This window comes from Apis cerana, linkage group LG15, assembly GCF_029169275.1.
Source record: "Apis cerana isolate GH-2021 linkage group LG15, AcerK_1.0, whole genome shotgun sequence".
Classification (NCBI taxonomy): Eukaryota; Metazoa; Arthropoda; class Insecta; order Hymenoptera; family Apidae; genus Apis; species Apis cerana.
In genome coordinates, this window is record NC_083866.1 from 6508011 (window position 1) to 6523426 (window position 15416).

Sequence of the window (15416 nt, forward strand, 5' to 3'; positions counted from 1 at the left end):
CGATCCGATCCCCCTTAAACGATCGTACCAGCTCTTCCGTGAACGAATAAATGGAATAAAAATCTGGAATAAAAAAAGGGTACGGTAAAAAGATGTACAAATTTCCAACGTTTATTCCCGTTTCGCGGAATCGAGCACTCGAGAGGAGAGGGCAAAATGAAATTCGGGTTTCGCTGACTTCGAGACTTCCTCCAATAATGGTACACGGAATAAATGGCCTTTTAATCAGATCGCAGAAACGTGTTCAAATTTGCGAACGATCCTCAACGATGAAACTTGAAATTCGTATCTCCATAAACGCAAAAGGAACTTGCAATGACCAGCATCGTATGTATGTGTGTTCTGTTTCTTACTCCCTCCCTCTCTCTCTCTCTCTCTCCGTCGTTCATTTTCCGTCGAAGAAAAATGAGGGAATATAAGAGAAATCGCCGATAAAATGCACACGTGGTAAACAGAGAAATATTTATGTTCGAGAATTCTGTTCAATCGATTCTGGAGATTCCTTTTATCGGGAATCGTATTTCATTAGTCCAATATCGTATGTTTTTACCCCAATTTTTTCTTTTTTTTCCCCCCTTTTTTCTTTCAAACTATTGGAGCACAATCTACCAACGAAAATAAGGAAAAAAAATAATTTGAAAGTTTGTAAAAGTCGAAGATAGCACGAAATCTTATCTATCTCTGAAACAACTTCTTCTTCTTCTTCTTCTTCTAAGTTGAAATCTCAATCATCTTCTCTCGTGTTCGAGAAAGAAAGAAATGATCAATTTTTAATAATCTACGTGTAAATAAATTGCGATATCATCTTTTTTTCACTTTGGCAAGAAATAGAAATACCAGTCTAAATTGAAAGCGGAAGCGGAAACCGGACAAGAGAGAAAAAGCACTGGACGACGGCTGGCCATTGACACTGGATGACTTCCGGTTTGCATGAAGCAAAACGCCAATCAGCCGGCAATCTTTCAATTGGCACCAGCCTGGTGGCAATCGAGCCTCGGCGAATCCCTCCCTCGTCGTACGCATCGAGTCCCCTTAACAGCCAGTTAATCGCCCATTCTTCACCAGCTGTTACACGATAACACGGATTCGCAGTTTCAGAATCTCCCTATATCTGCCAACTCTCCAACTCGCCACAATTCGCATCCTTCCCTTTCATCGAGTCGCGATATTTTCATCCTATTTTTTGACGGAATATTCATCAGAAGAACCGAGAGGAAAAATTTTTCGAAAGAAATGTCGCGAGAAATATTAATTAACCAGCTCGCGACACGAAACATCACGATATTTCAGCTTGTTCGAGGTTTAAAACGTTTATGACGAGCAGTTTTCGAGAGGGAAACGGGTTCGGTGTGCTTGTCGGAGAGAGCTTTTAGTTGGAAACCAGGCTCATCCAAACCTCTCTGTCTCTCGTATCTCGAGACGAAATATTATGCACGCCCGAATTCGGGTCGGTAATGGTTTTATAAGTCCACTGTTTTATAAGTTTCTCTCCGGATAAATTAATCTCTGGATTTACCTCTCGACGTATCGTTGGGCGAAACTCGGTTTTAGGGATTTATTTTCGGCTTACCTTCGTGCCCCTCTTCCCGAGAATTGAATATAGCGTGTCGACTTTTAGGCTTTCCCTCCTCGCCGCCCCTCTCTCTTCTGGGACCGAGATCGATCCCACGACCGAGATCTCTCCAATGATCATAACTCGTGGCAAACGATAACTTATCCCGCTCCTTGTTCGGACCTTGGAACAAGAAGGAAATGGAATTCGGGGCGAGAAGGTATAAATTTTCCAGCGGAACATTCGCTGGAAATGCGAGAAACTCGCGAGGTAAGCAAGCACTCGAAGGGAGCGAGAAACAGAAATTATCCTTTTTTAAAATCGTTAAAATCGTAGGATATTGAGTTAGAGGGAAGAAAGGATTGTTCCAAGGCCGCTCGATCCGAGATTAACGAACACCTTCGTATTAAACTAGGAGGGAAAAAAGAAGAAGGATCGTTTAAGAAAATATTAAAGAGACGAAGGGATGGAACGAGGAGGGGTTACCACTTTCACTCGTATAAACAATGGGAGGGAAGGAACAACTGTCTAGATAAGCCGACAAACAAACGGGCCAGACAGAAAACCCTTCAGGCTTGTAAGAAAACGTAGTTAAAATCTGATGTACGGGGGGAGGGAACGTAAATGTCGTGATAAATTCCCAGGCTATACCGCCGTTACGGGTTAAGGGTAAACAGGCGACACTGACCTCTCCTCTCCTTCTCTCTCTCTCTCTTTCTCTTTTATCATTTTATTCCCTTATCGATCTTTCTGTACTTTTTCCACGAATATATTTGCATCGCGTTCCAAATGTCTCAATAGACGTTCGTTTTTTCCACGCTCTTCATATCCGTTGCGTATTATCACGTTGATAACACGTGTATACAATTTATTTTCTTTAATTTATCTGGCCAGGGAATATTTTACGAAAGCATGCGTGGTGACAGCTTATCGAGCGACTCGTGCACGTGCAAATATGCGCTGGAATATACGTACAGGATCGGCCTATCTCGCTTCCATCCACCTTTTATCCTTCTATGAACGTGCCCTATGAACGAGTTCCGATAGGAATCTCTGTTTGGCCGCGACACGGTCGGAATGGGAATTAGGCTGTTACACGCTTCCTCCCCTTTCTTTTCCTCCCCTCGAAATAGCGGCTAAAACGCGCACGATATCGCGCGTGACATCGTCCCTTCGATACGAATCGCTACATTCAACATCCCCTTCCGAATGTCCGAAATACATCCCCCTCTTATCTTATTTCGAAACACATCCTTCTTTTTAATCCATTTGGGTGCACTTCGTTCCGCGTTGAAACTGGAGAATAATTTGCGAAATTTGTTTGCTTCTTAATCTTCGAGTTTTGAAAATAGACGTTCGATCGGGTTAATCTTGATCGCGCTTCTTTGAGAATGTTCTCGAGAAATTTTCGAGAAGAAAAATCCGATTCGACTGTTTTCAATCCCCTGGAAAATCGGGATATTTACCATTACTTGGTAATAACGTGTTGTACAAAATACGTTGAATTGGAGAAAAATCACGCGTTTTCAACTTTTCATCAAGTGGGGAGGCAAATCTTCTTATAAAACCGATACTCTCGCACGGTTTTTCCGAGCGTTAAAGGCGTGACTTGCGTGACGAGCAATAGACCTACTTCATTACCCGGGCGAATATTTTTTCCAACCGCTTGTACGACCTCCGTGCGCCGAGCGAGGGGAAGAAAGGTCGTTTATAAAAAGCGCGGCTTCTAACGTGTGTAAGTAATTACGTACACGTTTCATGGTTAACGGCAACGATTCGTGCGCGTACGATCTTACGTCTCTAACTGGACCCTGTTTACCCCGGTCATCGAGATCTTGGCCTCGCTGCCTCCACCTACCTACGTGGACGAGGATCGTAAACCAGCCTTTTTCTCCTATATTTTTCCCCAACCTAAAATAATCCATCCAACGAATAATCGAGTGAAACTCGGTGAAAATTCCAATTATAAATATTCCTCGGTGAAACAATTTTCTAAAAAATCTCGAAAAAAAAATCTTCACCAAGGTAAAATACCAATTTTCCAATCGCATTTAAAAAGAATTAATTTGAAATATCGAGTGTCGTGGAAAAGTTATTCTCTAATTCGAAAGAATGGGGCGGGGGAGGTATTTTCAATACTTAAGATGGAATCAGGGCCAAATCGATGAACGCGATAAAGGATGACGGTTGGCAATACATTGTGTAATTAATTAAATTTAACCGCATTGCGACGCGCGCAAGCACAAATTCGTACTCCATCATACAGATAGATATGGAAAAGAAATTTTTTAATATATATATAAATATACGATTCTTTCTTCTCCCAAAAACCGCTAACGATTTCCACGAGCCATTTAACCGAGCCGCGACGCAAGCCGCAGTGGTGATAGACCGCACGAGTCCGGACGTGGCGTTTCGGTTTACCCAGCGCCACGGTTCGACTACTACTTTCACCGCCAGTCCTTCCGCTTCGTTCAATCCGTCATTATCAATTCGAATTATCTTCGGCGATTAGATCATCTCTGATATATCTTTATTCCTCCTCGAGGAGGCGTCATTTCCTCCGTGCAACGAACCGGCAACAGCGGTGGAGAAGAAGAAAAGAAGAAAAAAGAGAAAACGTCGACGAGACCCGTCACCGAATTCAATAAGCGGATTATCAATCTCTCGAGGGTGTCCCCGCGATTACAGTTTTTGCCTGTACAACTTTCCCACCGGATAATGCCCCCAAAGGGTTTGCATCGACTTTCCAAGGATCGATAAAATCGTCCCTTCGAGAGCGCCGCTTTTTTCGCCCGAGGATTTCCAAGTTTCCAAACCCCCGTTCGCGATAAAATTCCGCTCCAAAGTTTCGAAAAGGATATCACTTTCGCGGAATAAACACGCAAGAAACGGTTGATTCTTGCGCAACCGTTCGTTACTCGAAGGATTAAAACTGAGCGAAAGGAGAATCGAAGCGAAGCGATTAATCCTAATGCGACGTAGTGAGGATTGTATTCGAAATTCTGATTGAACGATTAAAAAACGATTGAAAGAGGAGAAGGTTAAAATTTGGCGAGTCAAAGTTGGATTGGAGAGAGAGAGAGAAAAAAAGAAAGGAAAAGGTCATGATTTATGGGATCAGGTGGCGTCGATGAAACTGATAGGGAAGGAATCCCGGATGGGACGGATTTCTTCCACGCGGAGGATAAAAGATCGAGACGCACGGTTGAAACGATTTATCGGGGGCCTCGTTCTCGCACGCGCGAGAAAATCGCCTAGCTTCTCGAGTTTGACCCCCGGCGCGATTTATAGGCTCGGTCCAAAACGGAGGAAGAAACGCACGGATACAGGGGGATACTCGTGGTCGAGGTTGGGACACTCTCTGGATCGAAAACGGAGTAATTCTGAAGAGATCGTTAATGGAATCGAATAATTTTTCTGGTTATGGTTATCGCCACGGTTGGGAATAATACATTTTTCTCCACGTAAAAATATGGGATGGAAATGGTGGTTCGAGTTGAGAAAAGGGACGAGATCCCCTTCCCCGCGCGAGAGTAAGTGTGAAAAATGTTGAATGGAAATTTTCAATACGAATCTTCTCGACGATCCCCAACAAAAAGTGACAAATATTGCGATAACTCTCGATAAAAACGATTCTCATTATCTTTCTAATAAAATTTCAAATAGTTCAATTTCTCTCTATCTCTAAAATTATCATCCTACATTTTTACACTCGACTCGACTTTTTCATCTCTACTAATATATTTCGTATTCCCGGAAACTCATGCTCAAATAATACTCCACTTTTTCCATATACGGAAACGAGACGGTACATAAAAATTCCTCCTAAAATAAAAATGTCCAAAAATTATACGCGTGTATATAATTTGGCACCAAGACGTCAAATTACAGGAGGAGAAAAGGAAAAGATCGCGATACAAGACCCTAACCCTGTTATCCGGAGGATATTCGGTTCGAGAGGAAATCGTATTTGTAACCCGATGTTAAGAAACGTCGTTGGATGCATTGCGTGGACGGAGAAGGGGGAGAGAAAGAGAGAAAGAGAGAGAGAGGATGTTTCGGAAAAATGGCAAGACGGAGGGAGGGTGTATCGAGTTTTTCTGGCCATTTGCCGGCGTATCGACCATCGCTGGACTCTGCTCCGTTCATCCGTGAGGATCAAGTTCAACGATGGCCTTGTTCGTCTACTTGCGGCAAAAGTGTATCGAGCGTCTGACGCCGGATGTTGAAGGGGGATGGGGTGTAGATGCCAACGATAATAACTGGTAAACGATGAACGCCCGTAAATAGCCGACACGGTAAAGACGCGGTAAGACCGGGACATAAATAAAACGTGCAACTTGCGCGCACATACCGGCGGGAGAAAAAGCAATTTCGACGTTGCGGGCGTCTGGTTATTAACCCGATTCCTTTCGAATCCTCCCCTCTCCACCGAGAGATTTCCTTCGCCGTCGGCGGGGGACGAAACAGATGTGGCCACCGATTCGGGTCGTCCCCCCTCCCTCCACCTCTTTTCTCTGTCTTCTATTTCAGTGAAATATTACGCGTAAGGGATAAAAACGTCCGACCGAAAAGAACAAGTCTCGATGTCGATTCGATGGAAGCATTGGGATGATCGTTCAAAAATCGATGGTTAAATTTCGTCAAGACGCCAAACCCTTCGAATGGATATTCGATGTACGCCTGGATTGCTGATTCGTACGAAAGTAGCATAGATAGTAGCAATACCGTGTATAATATACAAATGTATAATATACATTTAAAGATCGTAACCCAAGTGGCGCCGACATTCCCAGACGAATATTCGTTATCTCCCTTAAAAGGGATCGCTTTTCCAAAATCAAGAAAGTCGTGAAATTTTCAAGTCTCATCGAGCCTTTGACTTGACTTTTTATTTTAATGTCGCGCGGCGCCTTTTCCAGACGTATATTTTCCGAAAGACGTCTGTACCTTGTAAAGGATAACGATACATCCATCGTATAAATTCAGACCATTTTCCCACTCGATTCTCACCGAGAAAACTTCCCCCCCCCCCTTTTCCTTCGATTTTCACTCGAATCTTCGTTCTATTCTTCAATCTTTTCGGGCGACTTTCCAACGTAGCGACAGCGTTATCTTTATCACGCTTTATCCAATTCCGCATAACATCGAGGCTTCCTCGTTCCCTTTCTTTCCCTTTCCCGAAACTTTCCCTCGCCAACGTTGGAACGCTCCTCGAATACACGGCGCTGTCAGCTCGTTACCGCGAATGAATATGGATTATCCACCAGGACCCAGCAACGAGGAGGGAAGAAACGCGGAGATTCGATTCTTTCCACCGGCGCAACGAGTTGCATCGTAGATTTGCATCGAGGAAATATCTGCACGCCACGACATTCCATGAGAATTTGTAATGTAGGTGTGCGGTTTCGTAAATGGAAATAATTGTTTATCGTTCATCGATCTCGGATTCGATCACAGCGTAACGATCATTAAAGATCCCGCGTAGAATATTATCTTCCGAGATGCGTGAATCGCGAAGAATAACTCGTTTATCTAACTTTTCTTAAGAGAGAAATTAGAAGGGGAGGGAAAATTTTTCACATTTTCACTTATATTTATATCGCACCTGCGCTTCGATCCCTTTTTAACTCCTCCTTACCCAGTAAGAAAGAAAAACCTTCCTCTCCAATTTTCAATGACCACCACACCTCTTTTTCCCTTTTCGGGGGGTGGAAAATTCGCATTTTCCAATCTTGGAAGCCATCAGATCCGTTGCAAGAAGCGTATCTCCGAGATGCCGTCGATGGTGGTGATAGAAAGACGTTAACTTTCGAGAGTTGGCAGCGACGGAGGGGGTCGATCCAGGTTTTCGTGGAAGCGTTTTCGCGAAATACGGTCGTAAGAAATACGAAATACGAAGTTGGATGCACAGGGGAGGGGGCGCGGCGAAGCAATTCGATTAAAGGGCCGACGGAAGTAAAAATAGACGACACGGATTTTTCTCTTCCCCCTCTCTTCCCCTGTGCATCTATGGCGGCGCTATCGATTATCGGCCAATTCGTACGCCGGCTTCCGCTCGAGAGCTCGATCTAATCCCTCCAACCATCGCCGCGCTCCTATCGATCCAACATTTTTCCCCTCCCCCTCCTTTTCAGATCCATCCATCTTTCCGAACATTCCGCGAAAAGCAACAGGTGATATTTTCGAGAAACTCGTTAAAACGGTAATAATCGTTCGCTTAGAATCCGGCGAATAGATCGATGTAGGCTCTTCTTTGTCTCGCGCGAACAAACCACCTTCCCTCTTCCTTCCAACAAAGGGGAAAATTCTACGGACTTCTCTCGTCGATCCTATTTTCTTTCATCCTATCATTTTTTATCAGAGCCGCGACTTTGTACAATGCTATTGTTAAAAGTTTCTTCCGATTCTCTTTTTTTTCTCAGGGGATCGACGACGAGTTTTTTACGACCCTCCGTTTTTAAAGGATATCGCGGTATAGAGTTTCCAGCTTGCCTAAAATTCCTTCCGAGAGTCTGCGTCGTCCCTTTATTTTTTTCATTTCGAACGAGAAATCATTCTTCTCGATTTTCGAAAAATTAATAACGAGCATCCTGAAGCGTGAAAACGCGTCGTTGCTTTTTCTCGCGAATCGCGAGGGGAAACGGAGCGAATGAAGACAGTCGAGAGATGGCAAGTTTCAATTCCGCGCGGTGGAAGAGGGTCGAATTGGCACGATTCCAAAATCAGCAATGGGTAGAGGGATGAGTCGGAATTACGCGTTAATTAAAGTTAGAAATTATTCCAGGAAAAGTGGCCACGTCCAAAGTGGGAATAACGCGTTGCTCTCGCGCCATTCGCCATCCCGTTTATCCCCGTTTGTTCGATTCACGCCTCGACGATCAACGCGTTCGTTCATCTCGACTCTTCTTCGACTCTTCCAACGATCGATTAAACGTCGAGGAACGGAGGAGAGGAGTTCCATCCCATTTCACGATCCTCTCCAACGATTTCGTTTCCCACGCAACGTTTCTCCAGACGTTCGTATTCCAACGCTCCGTTCCTATATCGTGGAGTGTGTACGGAGTGTATACGGAGCTCGCCTGCTGTTTCCGCGATTTCGTTAGGCACCGCGGATGCAAACCCATTTTGGAAGGGAAGTGGAAGACAAATATAGACGGGGACGGTTGGTTTTCGCTCCGCGTGTATTTTCCTTTTTCAAAATTAAAGAAAAAGAAATCGAGATCAATTTTCAATCACTTTGGCATTTTTTACCAAGTGAATAACAGACGCGTAACAGATAAAGAAGAAGCGAATAAACTCATTTGGAAATTCGTTTGATCTTGAATTTCTTTCGAGTGCAGAGCCAAATTGGTCGGCGATCTCGTTCCGGCCTCCAATTTGTCTCTGGACGAAGAAGAAATCTTTTGATCGCGTCACCATCTTTGATCTATCGACGCGGCGGATACCTTGGAGGCAAGGAATTTCGTTCAATTACGAAATGTCGGCGGCCACGTTGATTCACGTTCCGGGGAAGAGCCGACTTGCGCATAAGTTTTAATCAACCCCCGTAAACAGATCCCGTGATCTACGATCGAGTTTCACTCGCCTCGAGATTTTTCTCTGCGACAAAATCACGTTCGGGATGCAACTTCAAACGATTTCAAATATATACAATTCCCTGGGAAAAAAACCACAAATTTCAATTTGCAAATTCAAATCTTCTTCCTCGACGTGTAAATTCGCGCGAGGCTTCGCAAAGGTTTCTCCTAGAGAGGGAAAGTTTTCCGTTCGGTTTTATCGATTCGAGAGATCGAGCCACTTTTAATCAAATTACAGATTTTATCTCTCGCGTTATCCGATCTTGTCTGTTAGCCTAACTTCCATTAGGGGGAAAGGCTAATCCTTGCGGATAGACGACTCAGCCGGCGTCGGATAACTCCGTATCCCATCGATGAATGCATCCGCTAATGTGCGCCAACGTGAATTCTGAGGCCGGCCAACCATGTCTTCGCCTTCCGATTTTCGCCGTTTCGAATGGAAACGAGCGAATGAGCCAAGATTTTTCTCGATTTCTCTCTCTTTTCTTTTTTTATTCCTTCCTATTATTCCATGCCCGCGTCGATAGAGAAAAATGATTGGACTTGTGGGAAAGAGGATTTATTCGAAATATCGGTTCATCGATTTGAAACGGAAACGATGTCGAAGGGATGCAGGATTTGTTGAGTTAAGGGGTGCAGGGTCGAGTCGAATTTTCTATTTGACCGGCACAGGTTCAAGTTTTCTTATTCGCGCGCGTCCAACTATATCCGATCTTGTCCAGACCAAGTGGAAATCAGTGACGCGAGAGGCTGGAACGTGGCAGGTAAAAAGGTCTGACTGGACAGTGTCTCGGTTCATGCGTGTAACTCGATTAAATAATGATCATCGAGCAACCGTTCACGGACTCACGTGAATACATACGCGCAATTTAACACAAGAGTGACAAAAAATGACGTAGAATCGTTCGAAGGACGAGCGTGGGCACGTGTAGATCGCCCCTCTCTCTTTCTTCTTTCGCATTCTCCACTCGCTTTTCCTTCCTTTTCTATCCTCTTTCACGATCGGTAAAAGACCTCTTCTCCTTCTTCTTCTTCTTCTTCTTCTTCTCTTGCCAACGCGAGACGATTCTTTCTTTTTTACCTGTATAAGAGAATTTAAAAATCGTTGTCGAAAAATCGGAACGAAAAATACGAGATGGGAAAAAATGAGAAGAGGGAGCAACACGTGACGGTGGAAAATCGGCCCCACTGTCGAAGCTTATTAGACCATGACGCCAATCACTTCCCCGTCCTCGATAAATTCGTTTCGTTCCGACTCGTAATTGCATTTGTTTTGCAACAACGACATTGTTCCCTCGCTTCCCGCTCTCTCGCGCTTTTTTTCTTTCTTTTTTTTTTTTTTCAACCGGATGCAAACAATGAAATTATCCTTCGTTCGAAGAAGAATCACCCCTACTACCCTTACCCTCTGGTAAAAAAATCGAATCGAACGCGGAACCACTTCGCTCCCCAGGGATCGAACGTCATCGAAAGGGAGGGGGACTTGTAACAGCGATAGGTTCGATCGATAGATCGAAAATTTTAAATGTTTGGAAAAAGGAAACGCAACCTTTTTAAATTGAATTTGCGCGACAAATTTTCGCCGATAAAATACGATAAAATAAAATTTCACGAGGTATCCGTGTGTTTCGTGCGTAAACAGAATCGGGACGAATGAAAAATATCACCTCGAAATTTCACGTTCATCCGAGTCGTTCTCGAAATCATTCTCTTTACCTCTTCCCGGAATTTTCACTTTTCTTCTTGGCATTCCCTCGAGTCGAGCGTCGCGATATTTCCTTCAACAATTGGAATTTTTTCAGAGGATCGAAAATGGATCGATTTTTATTCCTCGAGTCGGTGGGATCCAACGGGAATGGAGAGATACGATCGAAAACTGCGCGTTTTAATTGAATTTCCAACATTGCCCGACTCGAACTCGACCTTTATTTCGCGTTTCGCGCGAGAGAATGATCCCGCGGAAGTCAGAGTGTCGCTGATTTCACGCTTACCCCCCGTCGAACAGCAGTCGATCTCGTATCGAGATCGGGTAATCGAGAAAAGGGAGGATTCCTGCTGCCACTCCCCCGTTCCAAAATTAAATTCCCGTTCCCGACGTTTTATCTCCTCGAGGGCGCCAGCTTGTCGCCAACTTCAACTTCCAAACTTCATTTTCCACGTGTTTGGTCATCGAGAAACGCGAGTCGTGAAATCGACTCGTTAAACTCGATTGACGAACCGAGTTGACGATCGGGTGTACGCGTTTTAACCTCGTTCATCCGTTTGCCTTCTTCTCTCAAAGCATGCCTTCGCTCTCGAGAGATAAAAATCAACGAGTTGGTCGAATTCAACCCGAATTTCTCGCGAAACAGGAGAGCAGAGTGCTATTTGCGCTCGAGAAAGTGTTTACACTCGGCGAGGAAAAAAAAAGAGAGAAATCATTAGCGTTTCTCCGTATCGATGAAAAATATCCAAGGAAATAAACGAACGACGATGCATCATCTTTGTCGCTCGTGTCCTATCGTGATTTATCGGTGGAAATCCTTTCAACCCTTTGCGCTCGAGAGGCGACTCTCAGTCGCCGCGACGTTTCGACTCTTTGTTCACGCTGGATTTTTCTCTCCGATTAATAAGAGCGCGAATATTGACTCGATTCCCTTATCTCTTTATTTCTTTATTGGGGGATAATAGGGAACTCGTACTTTAAAATGGAGATGAGATATTCGATCTTAAATTTCTTCGAGACTATTCCTCCAACATTTTAGTTTCGAAAATCGTGGCGAAAGTATATTGTAGTTTCTCGCAAAAGTTTAGAAGCCCTAGAAAAAAAGAAATTTCGAAAATAAAATCAGCTCGAGCGAGGATAAAGTCTATTTCGAATTGTTGAGAAACGAGATTGATTATTGTCTCCGTTAAGGAATCAGCGAGGGAGAAAATGAAAGCAGCGATGAATCCAAAAAGAATTGACTCGTGAAGAAGTTTAATTTAATTTAATTTAAGTTATCTGTATTGACGCTCGTCTTTCTAGCGCAAAGGGTCAGAAAGGGGTATACCTGTCGTAAATGGTCGTAAATGGAATCGAGCAACGAAATCTCGATTAACGACCGCGAGGCTAATGCAACCAGAATCGAAAGTTACCGGCTGTTTGTCCTTGCGCCACCCCGTTGGTTAGTTTCTTCTCTCGCGATTGTTCGTTCCGCTGTGGGAAAATAAGGGAATTCGAACTGCAAGAAAGAGAAAAATAAATAAAATAAAATTCTTTCCAAGTTTGCTTCGATCAGCTTTTATTATATTCAACGGGGAGGAGGCGAAAATTTACCTTTCATCTTCCAGAATGCAAGAATGGTCGATCATCACGGTTAAATCTATAAAAGCTCGTGTCTATAAATATATATATATATATATTTTGTTACACTATTTATTCGCTCGAGCTCAAACTCGTCTCGTCTCGTTTCGCGGGATCCCCACGAGGATTCACGATGTCACGTTGAAACACGGGAATTTCCTCAAATTCTCCGATTCTCGATCCCTCTTTAAAGATTCATACGGCAAGCGCATGTATTATACATCATCGATCCAGTATGATCTCAAAATACTGGTAGAAAAAGGTCAACCGTTCGAGAACGAGTAGCGGTAGAATTTACCTCGAAGAATCGAATCGAAGAGGGGGAAAAAAATACAAATATATTTCTTCAATTGTTTACTTAATTGTGGTCAAGGCTCGGACGGAGCTTGCCTATATTTTTATAAGAAATTTGGAAAACTTTCTTTTCCGAGGCGCTTTGTTCCTCGCGGAAAATTGCTCCGCACTTTTTGGACGAGGCAAGTTACGAATCCTACGACGAATAAATATCGTAACTTCATCCGTTAAACTTCTCTTCTGACAAATTGCCATCGTTCCACGTGAAAAGTTTTCTCCATCTCGAATCGAAAGAAAATGAAACGTTCCGAGAAGATAACGCCCTCTAATTTGTCCCAGTCAAAACACCTATCTTTCCAGATCCTCTTATCTCCTCCCCTCCCCTTTCTTTTTCGATTCGATCTCGTTCGTCGAACGATAGAATTCCAAAACTGACCCCCTCCTATTCATTGATTTCGTAATTCACCAAATTATTAATAATCGACCTTCGAGAAATATACTTTTCGAGATTGTCAAAAATTATCGATATCCTACAAAAGACGATATATATTTATTTTATCTTCGTCGCCTTCTACAAATAATATTCTACAAAAAAAATATCGTAATAAAAAAATGGAGATCTACGACAGCTACGAATTCAACGACGAATCGAAATCGGTCCAACAGCTAACACGCGTTCGACGGGGAAACAAGAGCGTGTTACGACGATCTTATCGTCTTGGCCCATGCACCCTACGCTCTACGCGTGTCCCGGCTAATGGAACATCTCTGGCGCCCGAGCAAGCTCGCAGTGTCGTATCCTCGAAATATTCCTCCACGATCGGTGGAATTTAGAATCGGGACGAGACGGAGGATTCCACGAGGATCGTCCTTCTAACGCAACTTATGGGAAATCGCGAACGCCTATCAGACAACGAGGAAAGTGGAACTATTCGAAAGGTGGTGGTATGCGCAAGAGATGTTTCGCGATTGTTGCATCGCGAAACGCTCGACGAAAGATCCGGATTACTTTACGGAACGGCGAGCAAAATTTCTCCCGGCATCCTGATCCGGCTATTTAATTAGTCAGCCACGCCGCCGACGATCGGAATTTCGCAACGCGGTGCGTACTTAAATTCTTCCCGGGTTTGGGAAGGCGAGGGGAAATATCGAGTCGTCCTCTTCTACCCTTTTCTCGAATTTACCCGAAAAACCCATTCTCCCGCGTTCGATCCAAATTGAATTGAATCCGCGTTGAGAATATTGCGTTTCGGCAGACGATTGTTCGAAAGATTAGATGTTCTTTTCGAGCGTGGAAAAAATTCGGAGCGAGGTGAAAGGTGTAAAGAGGGAAGGGAAGAAGGAAACGCGATACTTTTACATCGGGTGGTTGAACAGCGCGCTATTATCGGGAACACTGAGGAGGAATTAAATGGGAGCAGAAGTGGAAACAGACAGGAATGGTAATCCGCAGATCTGATCGATTCGTACAGCATGCCGGCAGGCATCTATTCAAGCACACATTCGGTCGATTTAATACCGTAATTTCGTAGAGCACCAATGGTGGGCAAACTTTCGGTAAGTGCCCTCCAAGTAGACCTATTCTCGGTGCATACACACGTCAGAAATCATCGCGTGTACCAGTCCCAAGTCCAAACTGGATCCAACAAATCTTCGTGTTCGAAATTAGCCACGTCTACAACGTGGCCGAATTGCCACGAATTTACCAAATATCGACTGGGTCGGGAGAAAGAGTTCACGAGAGGGAGAGAGAGAGAGATCGGATTAAAAATACATCCCTTAACGCATTCAACGCGGATCACGCGCTCCCGTGGAGGATAAATTATACATCCTTCTCTTTTCTTTTCGCATGTGCGTTCCAATCAATGCCGCGCGCTTAATTTATCTTTGATTAAAATCAGCCGAAACAACCCTCTACGCTCTTCGAATCCACCCAATCTTTCCCATCTGAATTATTTTAGAATTATCCGACTATATTTCCCAATTACGAATTATTTCCCATTAATTTTGATAATTTTGTATTTTATATATATATATATGTAAATATATTCCTGGATTTCCACAAACTTCTACCAACGAAAATCGATATTGGAGAGAGAGCTCGGTTCCCGGTTTAATTCGCAACCTCCCAAACTTCTTATTCTCGCATATGCGTGTGAAGTGGAAGGATGGTGCGAGGATTCGAGGCGGGCGATTTGACGGAGCGTCACTCCGGCCGGCCAACGCTGAAAGTCAAGAATAAAGAAGGGCGGTTTGTTTTCAACGTAAACGAGCGGTTGGGTTCGATACGCGGCGGCGGCGGCGACGTTGCAAGGTTTATCGGCCCTGACACGTGTTACGACAACGGATTTGGCGGTTACGATGACGTGGAAGGGGTGTGAACGAGACAAAATCCAAGGCTGGCTGGCCGGGGCGGGGAGGGAAGGGGCACGCCACCATCCCAGGGTCGATCGTGGAACCGATCGAAACCCCTTTGATCAAGTACCGGTAAACATTCTCCCAGGTCACGGATGAAAGCAGCTCGCCTCTCCGCTGTTTTCAGCCTCCGGTCTGGCCACCAAATCACACGCCTCTCCCTTTATCGCACGCTTTTCCCCTAGCTTAATATAGACGTGCACGCCGGCGAAAAAAATTGCTAAATCGTTTACACATCGACGAAACT

At 44.2% G+C, this 15416-nt stretch overlaps 1 protein-coding gene across 9 annotated transcripts in view; it reads left to right on the plus strand.

The window, feature by feature from the left end:
• LOC107996358 (dopamine receptor 2) overlaps positions 1 to 15416 on the plus strand; it is a 58906-nt gene that overhangs the window by 5423 nt on the left and 38067 nt on the right. The window contains exon 1 of one of the 9 annotated variants that reach the window (XM_062086188.1): positions 709 to 5820. The exons of 7 other annotated variants lie outside the window; for them this stretch is intronic. The gene's annotated coding sequence lies outside the window, so the exon portion shown is untranslated. Of the gene's footprint in view, positions 1 to 708; positions 5821 to 11922; positions 15242 to 15416 lie in introns of those variants that run through there. One more of the 9 variants, XM_062086189.1, reaches the window with a different exon arrangement.